This window comes from Enhydra lutris, unplaced genomic scaffold (assembly GCF_002288905.1).
Source record: "Enhydra lutris kenyoni isolate GAN:26980312 unplaced genomic scaffold, ASM228890v2 scaffoldscaffold7, whole genome shotgun sequence".
In the NCBI taxonomy this organism is placed as follows: domain Eukaryota; kingdom Metazoa; phylum Chordata; class Mammalia; order Carnivora; family Mustelidae; genus Enhydra; species Enhydra lutris.
The window spans coordinates 30,916,943-30,928,875 of record NW_019154091.1 but is presented as its reverse complement, the minus strand read 5'-3'; positions in this window follow the sequence as shown (position 1 = coordinate 30,928,875).

Below are 11,933 nucleotides of genomic sequence, written 5' to 3'. Positions count from 1 at the left end.
TCTGCTCAGCACAGAGCCTGCTTCCCGCTCTCTCTTTGCCTCTGCCTGTTTATGATCTGTCTCTGTCAAACAGATAAATAAGATCTTTAAAAAAAAAAAAAGGGTCTTTAATTTTTGACTTTTAGGGGAATTGAAGGAGACCTGCAAAGTTTTGTCTAGAAAAGTTGTGAACAGCTTTGAAATGGGCAGAAAACGATAAGCAGGTTTTTATCTTGCTCATCCATTGAGTTTATCTCTGTCTCATTTTCTTTGAGTTACTATACAATTCTGTAATTTGCAGAAAACTGCTAAAGAAGTACATAATTCTCTTTTATAGGAGTGCAAATTAAAATTGTGTCTAGCAGAATACAATTGGTTATTGCCCTGTAAATAGACCCATTTTACATCAATTTGTAAATTTACACCAGAATTCCTGTTCTTTGTGTGTTTGTAGTTCTTGGAATTTTTCTTTGAACCAGTTGTAACATTTTAATGACTCCCTTATTAATGAAAAATAATATCTTGGATATATTATTTTACTTTATGTATGAGTCATGATTTTTTAACCATTGAAGAAAATTTCAGTAACGCTTTTTGATAGAATTAATCTGGTTGCTCTGTTGAGAAAAGACTGGACCAGGACAAGAGCAGAGGCAGAGATTAATTAGATGCCTATTTCAAAAATTCAGACAAATGGTGGTAACTTAAGCCAGAGAATCAGTGGTAGGGAGGGTAAGCAGTGTTTGAAATTGGGATATATTGAAGATAGATTGAAAAGGATTAATAGATTGGAAAGTGAGAGAGTGTCAAGGATGACTACAAGATTTGGGGTTATTAATCATAATAAAATTCAATAAAGTTAAAGAGATTTTTTAATCCTAAAAATTCATTAAAAGATCTTTTTCCCTTTTAATTATTTTTAGGTTGGTAATTTTTATTTTCTATTTTTAGGTATTTTAATTGGTTTGAGTAAGAAACATAAAAGCTGGTGACCATGGCTCTTTTCTCATAAGGTGTTTTCTCCAGTGGTTAGAGGGCAATACATAATTACTGTATGGAAAACATCAGTAGCAGCTTGTATCAGTCAGTGTTCTGGCAGGAAACAGGACACTGGCAAGTATAATAGAAAAGAATTCAGTGATGGGCTTATTTGCAAAGTGTAGGCACATTAAAGGAAACCAGCAAGAAAGATGAGCAGGCTAGTTAGCAATAGCAGGAAGCTGTTACCACTTCTAGATCTGAGAGGGACAGGGGAGCAGATGAGTACCTGAACCAGCAAGAACCATACTTACAGGAGGGGGTTGCCTGATAGGAGCCATCAGAAAAGCTATGGGGGAATGGAGTCACAGCCAGCCTGGTCTTTTGGCATTCCATGCAGGTCAGGCTTTCAGGGAACAGAGCAGAGTGGCTCTGGAGGGTCAAATGGAAAATGGCCAGAATTGCAAATAACTTTTAAATTTTGCCATTAAAAACAAGCCAACAAACAAACTCATGTGCTTGGGCTTTAAAAAGAAGAGAAAAAATTACTTTTTTAGTAGTACAAGTTATGAAAACTCAGTTGGGTAGGTTTTGATGACATTAAACAGGATTATTATGGCTAAAAATCAACCGTAAAAATTGCTTAAGGCTTACAAGTTTGTTTTTTTTTTTTAAGATTTTATTTTTAAAAATAATGTCTACACTCATTATGGGGCTTGAACTCACAACCTCAAGATCAAGAGTCGCATGCTCCACTGACTGAGCCAGCCAGGGGTGCCCCAAAAGTTTTTTTTTTAAATTGAGGTAAAATTGGCATAGAATCTATTAGTTTCAGATATACAACATAATTTGATATTTTATACAGCACAAAGTTAAGATATGAGTCTGTTTTCCATCTGTTAGCATGTTATTGTGGTGTATCATATTGCTTGATTTGCAAATTTTAACCATCTTTGCATCCTTGGAATAAATCCCACTTGATCATGATGCACGATCCTTTTAATATTTTTGAGTTCGGTTTGCTAATATTTTGTTGAGAATTTTCGCATCTATGTTCATTATGGATATTGGCCTGTAACTTCCTTTTTTGTGGTGATTTTGATTTTGGTTTTAGTACATCATAATGCTGTCCTTGTAAATGAGTTTGGAAGCATTCCCTTCTCCTCAGTTTTTTGGAAGAGTTTGAAAATGATACGTATTAATGTCATCTTTGAATGTTTGGTAGAATTTACCACTGAAGTCTGGTCCTGTACCTTTGTTCATTGGGAGGTTTTCCATTACTGATTCAATCTTCTTACTAGTAATTGGTCTATTCAGATTTTCTGTTTCTTTTTGACTTAGTCTTGGAAGTTGTGTTTCTAAAATTATCCATTTTTTCTTTGTCCAGTTTGTTGGATTATAATTGTTCATAATTGTTCATTCAGTAGTTTCTTATGATCCTTTGTATTTCTGTGGTGTCAGTTGTAACTTTTCTTTCATTTCTAATTTTATTTGAGCCTTTTTCTTGGTGAGTCTAGGTTCAAGTTTTTTTTTTATATTTTCAAAGAACTAGCCCTTAGTTTCATTGATTTTTTTTTTTTTCCTATTGTATTTTTTAGTCTCTCTTTCATTTATTTCTGCTCTGGTCTTTATTATTTCCTTCCTTCTATTAACTTTGAGCTTTGTTCTTTTTTTCCCCCCAAGTTCCTTTAGGTATGGAATTAGATTGATAGTTCTTCTGTTTCTTGAAGTAGGCTTGTATCATTGTGAACTTCCCCATTAGAACTGCTTTTGCTGTATCTCACAGATTTTGGATGGTTGAATTTCCATTTTCATTTATTTCAAGGTATTTTTAAAATTTTCTCTTCAATATCTTCATTGACCTTTGGTGGCTCAATGGCATGTTGTTTAATTGTCACACATTTGTGATTTTTCCAATTTCTTCTTAACTGATTTCTAGTTTCATACCATTGTCGTTGAAAAAGATGCTTATTATTTCAGTCCTGTTAACTTTTTTTTAAAGATTTTATTTATTTATTTGATAGAGAGTGCCCAAGCTGGGGGGAAGGACAGAAGGAAAGGGCGAAGCAGACTCCCTGCTAAGCAGGGACATGCTTCCCACCACCATCGTGTCTCTCCTCCAGGACCCTGAGATCATAATCTGAGTGAAGTCAGACAGTTAACCCACTGAGCCACCCAGGTTCCCCTCAGTCATCTTAAATTTGTTAAGATTTGTTTTGTGGCCCAAGATATGATTTATCTTGGAGAATGTTCCCTGTGCACTTGAGAAGAATGTGTATTCTGCTGCTTTTGGGTAGAATGTTCTCTGTATGTATCTATTAAGTTCATCTGGTCTAATGTGTCATTTAAATAAATGTTTCCTTTATTTTCTGTCTGGATGATCTATCCATTGATACAAGTGGGATATGAAATCCCCTGCTATTACTGTATTGCTGTTGATTTCTGTCTTTAGGACTGTTAATACTTTCTCTCTATATTTAGGTGATCCTATGCTGGTGCACAAATATTCACAAATGTTATATTTTCTGTTGGATTGATCCCTATATTATTATGTAATACCCTTGTCTTTTATTACACGTTTTGTTTTAAGGTCTGGTTTGTCTGATCAGAATTTGGCTACACCAGCCTTCTTTCCGTTTTCATGTGCATGGAATGTCTTTTCCCATCCCTTCACTTTCAGTTTTTGTATGTCTTTAGATTTGAAGTGAGTCTTTTGTAGGCAACATATAGATGAGTCTTTAAAAAAAAAAAAAAAAAAAAAGTCTATTCAGCCATTCTTTGTCTTATGATTGGAGAAGTTAGTTTACTTACATTTAAAATAATTATTGGTAGATATGTATTTATTGCCATTTTATTAATTTTCTGGCTGTTTTTGCAGTTCTTCTCTTCATCCTTTCTTCTTCTCTTGCTCTCTTCCCTTGTGTTTTGATATCTTTCTTTAGTGTTGTGTTTAGACTTTTTTTCATTATCTTTTGTGGCTCTATTACAGTTTTTTGATGTCATATTTTTTTTTAATATTTTATTTGTTATTTGATAGAGAGCTAGAGAGAGAGCACAAGTAAGCAGAGCAGCAGGGAGAGGGGGAGAGAGAGAAGCAGGCTCTCCGCTGAGCAGGGAGCCCGATGCGGGACTTGATCCCAGGACCCTGGAATCATGACCCGATCCAAAGGCAGCTGCTTAACCAACTGAGCCACCTGGGCGCCCCTGATGTCATATTTTACATCTTTTATTTTGTTGTATGCCTTAACAAATTATCATAGTTATAATTAATTTTACTACTTTTGTCTTCTGAACTTCATTCTAGCTTATAAGTGGTTGATCTACCAACTTTACTATATTTTCACCTTTACCAATGAGAGTTTTAGTTTGTGTTTTCTTATTAGTTATTCTTCTCTTATTCTTTTCAGTTTAAATAAGTCCCATTAACATTTCTTAAAAGGTCCGTTTAGCTTTTGCTTGTCTGGAAAACTTGTTATCTCTCCTTGAATTCTGAATGATAACCTTGCTAGGTAGAATATTCTTTGTTGGAACTTTCTTCCTTTCAGCACTTTGGATATATCATGCCACTTTCTTCTGGCCTGTAGAGTTTCTGCTGAAAATTCAGTCTTATGGGGGTTCCCTTGGTATGTAACAAGTTGTTTTTCTCTTACTGCTTTTAAGATTCCTTATCTTTAACTTTTGACATTTTAATTACAATATGTCTTGGTGTGGATTGCTTTGGGTTCATCTTATTTAGAACTCTTAGTGCCTCCTATACCTGGATGTTTGTTTCTGTCTCCGGGCTAGGGAAGCTTTTAGCTGTTATTTCTTCAGATGAGTTATCTGCCCCTTTTTCTTTCATCTCCTTCTGGGACATTTATAATATGAGTGTTGACTTGCTTGATTTTGTCTTACTAGTCTCTTAAGCTCTCCTCACTTTTAATTGATTGATGCTCTGTTTGGTTGAGTTTCACTACTCTGTCTTACAAGTTACTGATCCTTTCTTCCATTTCATCCAGTCTGCTGGTGAACCCTTCTTAGTGTGTTTTTCAGTTTAGTATATACTTCATCTTGGTGACTTATTGTGTGGTACTTTCTTATATTTTCTGCCTCTTTGTTGAAGTTCTCACTGTGCTCATTCATTCTTCTTCTGATTGGTGAGTTTCTTTATGACCATTACTTTGAACTCTTTATCAGATAAATTATTTCTGTTTCATTAAGGTCTTTCCTGGGGCTTTATCTTGTTCTTTCATTTGGAACATATTCCTTTGTCTCCTCATTTTGCTTGTCTTTCTGCATTTGTTTCTATGTAGTAGGTAAATGACCTATCTCTCCCAGTCTTGAAGGAGTGGCCTTGTGTAGGTGATGAACCTAGATGAACCTATTGTTCAACCTTGCTCTAGCTCTTGGTTGTTTCTCAAACCTTTGTGATTGTCTGAGTAGCCTGATTTATTCTCAACAGGTCCTAGTTGATGAGGATGTGCCAAGACCTGCCAGTGTTCCAGAGGGAATGATCTCAATCAGTACCTGGTTTCAGGCCAATTGGGAGCCAGATCCTCAGGCTTTTAAAGTATGCAAATATATACAGTACTGAGGGACTGCAGTCATAAACCCTGCTGACATCCAGACCAGCAGTTCTGGAGGTTTCCCCCGGGCCACAGTTGAAAAATCAGGGCTTCAGAGGAGTCTGTAAGCTCGTTTCTGGGAAGTACCAGCGATCTGTGGTGCAGCCCAGAGAGGGTGCACAGATGGTGCCTCCCTGGCTTACATTTCCTGAGAGCACCTCTGTAATAAGTGTGTGGCAGAACTGAAGCCTGTACCTCTTGGTACCGAGGGTATGTTTCTGTTTGCTGTTTGTGTAGTGCCTTGGGTATAATAACCTGCTTAGAACTGTCTTTCTGACTTTTATAGTCCTGTGGAGCCCAGAAATGCAAGCCCCTTTGGCTACTGGGGCCAGGTGGTCAAGGGGCATCCACTGTATGGACTGTGCTCACCCGTGGGTTTTATGAGACGGCTAGAGAGTGCCAAGGGTAGAATAAGCCTGCAGTTTTAGCAAGGCAAGGAAAGAACTTTGGGGGTGGGGCATGCCCATGGCTTTGGCACGGCTCTGTCTGCATGTGCCTGCCTGCCATGGTAAGGTAGAGGGAGAGTACAAAAATGGCACTTGCTGGTACCTCTTTGCCCAGAGATACTCCCAACTGGTTCTTGCTTCTCTAGCAGATAACTTTTAAGATTAGTAAATAAATCTCCTTCACATACAATTCAGTTACCTCTCAAACTGCTGCTTTTACACTGGATCCAGGGATAAGTGAGTCCGTACACAAGTCCCTCAAAAGGAGTACCTCAGAACCTCACAGCTCTCCAGGTCCCCTGGACATAAACCCTTTTGGTTTCCGGAGCCAGATGTCTTTGGGGACTTGTCTCTGGTATAGGGGGGTTGGGGTGCCTGAAGTGGGGCACAGACTTTTCATTCCCTGGGGAGAGGCTTCAGACTATGAGATGACTTGCTGTGGGTGGTTGTGGGGTTGGGGTGAGGAGGTAGAATAGTTGGTGAGACCATGTCTGTCCCTCACTTACCTAACTTGATGTGGCCCTTTTATCCCTTTTGGGGGGAGCTGTTCAGATGGCTAGTTTTCAGTTCTTTCTTAGTGGGAATTTTTTATAGGTAGCTGTAGATTTGGTATGTTCATGGGAGGAAGTAAGTTCAGGCTCTTCCTATGCCACCATCTTGGACAACTTTCTAAAAGTTTTTATATCATATTAAATGTTTTACTTTGGACTCACAAGGTTAAAAATGCCTTTCTTAGAGTGCCTTGGGTGGCTCAGTCAGTTAGGGTCTGACTCTTGATTTTCAGCTTAGGTCATGATCTCTGGGTCATGAGACTCAGCCCCATGTCAGGCTCTGCACTGAGCAGGGAGTCTGCTTGAGATTCTCTCTCCCTCTTTTTCTGTCCCTCCTCCCTGCTCACGTGCACATGCTGTCTCTCTAAGTTAAATCAGTCTTTTAAAAAACGCCTTTCTCTTTTTTATGCGTTTTACTTAGAATTAATTGGAAATGATTTTCAAAACTTCATAGAACCATTACTTTATATTACTAAATATTAAAAAACCTTTTTGCTATATCTTTCCCTTTGTCCTTTTAATGCAGGTGTTCGGATTTAGTTTAGTCCTTGGAAACTACTTCAATTGAAAGAAAGGTCAAAGACATCTCATCCCTTTCTTGACCAGTAGTGGAATCTATTGAACCTTGCTAGTGACTGGAAACGCAATTCTTTTTAGAAGATGAAGTCTGTTTTATTCTCACAGACTTCTGTGTTTTGGTCCGATTTCTGTTTCAGGAGTAAGTGAAGTCTGTTACTCCATGAAGCAGAAAGAAATTTGATGACAGCTGACTGTTTCTGCTCTGCTTATCCTTACTGCTAAATATTCTTTTCTTCAAACTAACTTTACATAGTTTCTACAGTCTTTCCAGTGAGACTGTTTCTTACCCCATCTCACCTTGAATCATTGTATTTCCTAGGCTTTTGTGATAGCACCCTCTTCGAGATTTTCTTTTGGGTTCTTGTACAGTGCCTGTCCAGTCTCTTTTGTGGACTTTCCTTCCTTTGCAGTCCCCTCAAATACTGGTATTTCTGAGTTTCTGTAGGTCTTACTTTTCTTTTCACTGGGCAGTCTCATCTTGTCTCATGCCTTGCTTCCATAAGTTGACGATGTAGATTTCTATCTCCAGCTCAGATCTCTTTCCCACTTGGATATCCCATAGGCATCACAATGTGTTCAAAACTGAGCTTACCTGTTTCTCTAAACCTTGTGTCCTTCCTGTGTTCCCCAGCCCAGGTCAGTGAATGTGTACATACCTTGAGTCTTGCTTTCCTTCCCAGTTTAATCAGTCATCAAATGTTATTGATGCTCATGTTTATATTTTGCTCTAATCCATCTTTCTCCATTTTCATTGTTCACTACCCTAATTCAGACCCTGCCCCCAACTGTTATTACTGCCACCTACTCCAAACCTGAAACAACCATATGAGGTAGGTAGTGGTGATGTTTTTAACTTGCCTATGGGGAAACATAAATTCAGAAAGGTTAAGTAAGAGTTCAGATTTCTGTTGCCCTAAAGCCCATGGTATTTTCATTCTGTCATCCTGCCTTGCTGGCATTATCAGAGATTGATACTATCTTCTGCTGGAGAAATTTAGCATGCTAAAAGCAAAGCCTTGTATTTTAGATTTTGATATGGTATATTAAAATATATTAAGACAGCAGAGCTGTCGTAGGCCATTTATCAATTATGTGAGAAATAAGATCTTGCCTTCACTGCATTCTACCTTATTTAGCAGGGTTCTAGTTTGAGAATTCACATTTGCAGTTGGCATGTAGAGGCTTTGACAAGAATGTTACATGTACCTAATTATATGAGACTAATAATTCTTTGTAGCTAACTGTTGAATTAATTAAGTTCACAGATTTCTTTTTTTAAAAGGAGTAAAGTGATAGCTTTCAGCCAGTGCTGGTGAAAAAATACTGGGAAAGTGAGACAGAGTAAAACATCTTAGAAATTCTCTTTTCTGTAGACATTTGTTTCTCCACACTTGCCCTTAAAAAAGAAAGATTTCACCATTGCTTTAAAATTATATTTTATCGTAAGTTGTGCTCAAAGGGAATAACCGCAGTGATCTGAGCTGTACTTTTGAAGATAGCTCTTCAGGATTACCTTGACCTTGTGTGATTGATATCCTGAGTTTAAGATCAAGGTAAAAACTGATGTAAAAAAAAAACCATGAAACCTTTAGATAAAGAGTGCATATTGTCTTTGTTAATTAAAGTGGTAGACGGAGAAACTAAAAATTCTAAATTTGGCTTTTAGTAAAATTTTGGTTAGTTTTTTAACTTCATTTCTCCATTTGAAGAATGAAGAAAATAGTTCCCAACTGTCCGTCCCGAAAGATTGTTCTTGAGACAAGTATTTACCAAGGCTCAAAAGAACATTGGTTTTGGACACTCTGAAATCCTGTCACTTCATTGTAACTATCTTCTAGCATCTGGGAAGGAGCAAAGAAAGGATTTTTAACACACTTCCCTTAGTGTCATTTGTAATGAGTTGAATGTTTTTATTGACTGTATGCTGTACTTCATTCTTGATTCTAAGAAACTTTTTCCAATTTTATTAATAGAAATTTAGGTGTATCTTACAATCAGTGGCATGTCATAGTTCAGTTGGCAACTTCTTTTCTTAGTGGTGTATAAAATATCAGCTTTAAACTCAGTTGTGTCTTAGCTTTGATGAAAAACTGTGTATCTCCATTGATATTGACAATAATAACAAAATACTAACAATAATAAATAATTGTTATTGTGGCCTCCATACCTAAGGATCTTTTCTGGTCGCCTCTATTTTCTTAAACATAGCTAGGACTAGAAAGTAAGCAAAAAAGGCTTCTAACACTTAAAATTGTTGTAATAAAGCTCTTGAAGTAAATACCATGCATTTTAACATAAAATATTCCTTTGTTTCTGAGTGCAGGGCTGTATTTTGCACCTATTCTTAATAGGCTTAGTTATCCGATTATAGAGTCCTCAAGGACTTAGAAGTTAAAAAAAATGCACATACATGTTTAAGTGACTGTTCTAGGACCTGTTGTACTACCAGCCGAGAATGAGGGTGACCATAAACAAAGAGTTAAAAAACATTTTAAAAAACGACACAAACCCGGAACTGGCCATATAGTGTTAGTTTAGTAGGGACAGATAGCCTGATACAGGTTAATCAGCCTCATTACAGCTTGGAAGAAACTCTATCAAAATGCAGTCTGTTTGATTCCACTGGCACTTCCTCTAAGGGACAAAATGTATTTGATTTTGTCATGTTAGAGTGGGAAACATTTGTTATTGATTTAGTTTCCCCTCTTATTGCTTAATGGAGTTCTAGAACATATTTTGCCCTGAGGGTATCAGAGTAATAACTTTTGTGATGCTTTTCAGACGTCTGAAATAGGATTTGATTACGTAATCCCAGTGGTCTCTAGATCCTGATCTTTCTGGAGTGACATTTTTAGGCCTTAGAGCTAAGGGTTGGGCATAGGTTGCAGGAAGGTGCTAGACAAGTTAAAGGTAGAGGAGAAATACTTAAAGAGCACATCATAGAACTGAAGAATGTTTCTGGAAGTCCTCAGTGGCCAGTTGTATACCAGATATCCAACTGTATTGTTATTATTTATTTTTTTAAGATTTTATTTGTTTAATTTCTGTACCCAGTGTGGGGCTGGAACTCACAACCCTTAGATCAAGAGTCACATCTTCCACCAACTGAGCTGGCCAGTCACCCCCAACTGCATTATTTTTGTTTGAAATAAACTCAAGCCATATATCTCCACAAATTCGTAGTATTATAGGAGCCTTTCAGGACATTCCTCTAAGACGTGTGAATTCTGAGCATAACTCTGCTGGCTGTGAACACCTTTAGCCTCAGAGTGGATGTTAAGTTCTGTGTGTTGGCAGTTTTCTAGAATTTACTAATTAGGTTATGCCTACTTAAATACTCCTGGCAGTTTCCCTTGGCCACTGCATTCTTCACACTCTGCCCTAACCTGTTTTGTATGCAGTCTGCCTTTGGGCTCTGCTTTGACATTTATAGCTTTTCTTTCAAAAGAAGTTTTTAATGAAGTATTGATTTGTATATTCTTTAGTTAATAGTTGTTGATTATAAAAGCAATTCACTGTAGAAAATATAAAGAGAAAAATTTGCTTTTCATCCTGCCACCAGTGAACAAATGTTAATATTTCAGTGTATTCTGGTCTAGTCTTTTTTTTTTTGGGTTTAGGTGTTGTGTGTAGGGGTGGGAGAGAGCTCTGTGACCTGTTACATAGAATGTTATCACTTTGATGTTACTGGAGGATGGTATTTGATTTCCTTGTACATATTTTTATGTGACAGCATAAAGTACTAAACTGAGAGTTTCTCTGAGAGTTCCCGAGGTTGATGATACTTTTTCCTACGATTGAAGGTGTTCAGATTGTTGCCATTGGTACTGATTACATTGTTGAGTTAGCTAAGGCAGAGTGACTCATCTGTTGGGTTTGCACATCTCTAGTTGTGTTTTTCTATCTTAGGTCAGAGATTATGTACAGACTTCATTGTATAAATTTTTTTTTTTTTAAAGGTTTTATTTATTCATTTGAAAGAGAGCAACACAGGGAGAGAGGAAACACAGCAGGGGGAGTGGGAGGGGGAGAAGCAGGCTTCCTGCTGAGCGGGGAGCCCAATGTAGAGCTTAATCCCAGGACCCTGGGATCATGACCTGAGCCGAAGGCAGATGATTAACAACTGAGCCACCCAGGCGCCCCCATTGTATAAATTTCATCACCAGTGTTTCTGGGTATAAGTATATTCCAAGGTTATAGATGACTCCAGGATTGAATAATGACCAGTATAATTAAAGGCAAAGTGGTGTTTTATATCATCTTCCTTTTTAATTTCTCTTGTTTTATTTTTATCAAGCCATTTTAGTATCATTTTCTGAGTATTTGCTAAGTACACACATAAAATTGTTGATAGGTAGATAAATGGTAAAGGTATAGCTATAGATTCTTTCATTTCATTCTTAAAAGTTAAAGTGTATGATTGAAAATGACTTTTTCCGGGGCACCGGAAAAGTAGGCAGCCTCTCTGCCTACTTGTGATCTCTGTCAAATAAATAAATAATTTTTTTAAAAATGGAAAATTATTTAAAAAAAAAAAGGACTTTTTCCAATTCATTGTGAAATATGAGATTGAAGTGGGTAACTTTTTAGGTCTCAAAGGAGTATCAATAGGCAAGTCTAGGTGCTGTTGGGAGAATGCTTATGTTTATTGATGGATACTGTGATTGATAGGTTAGACTTCGGGTGTCATAGACAGTAAAACATCATTAACTGTATTCTTTGGAATTAGAAATTCTCCTTGTACGGACTCTAGATTTTCTGCTTATATAGGACAGTATCTTGGTAAGATATTAGTG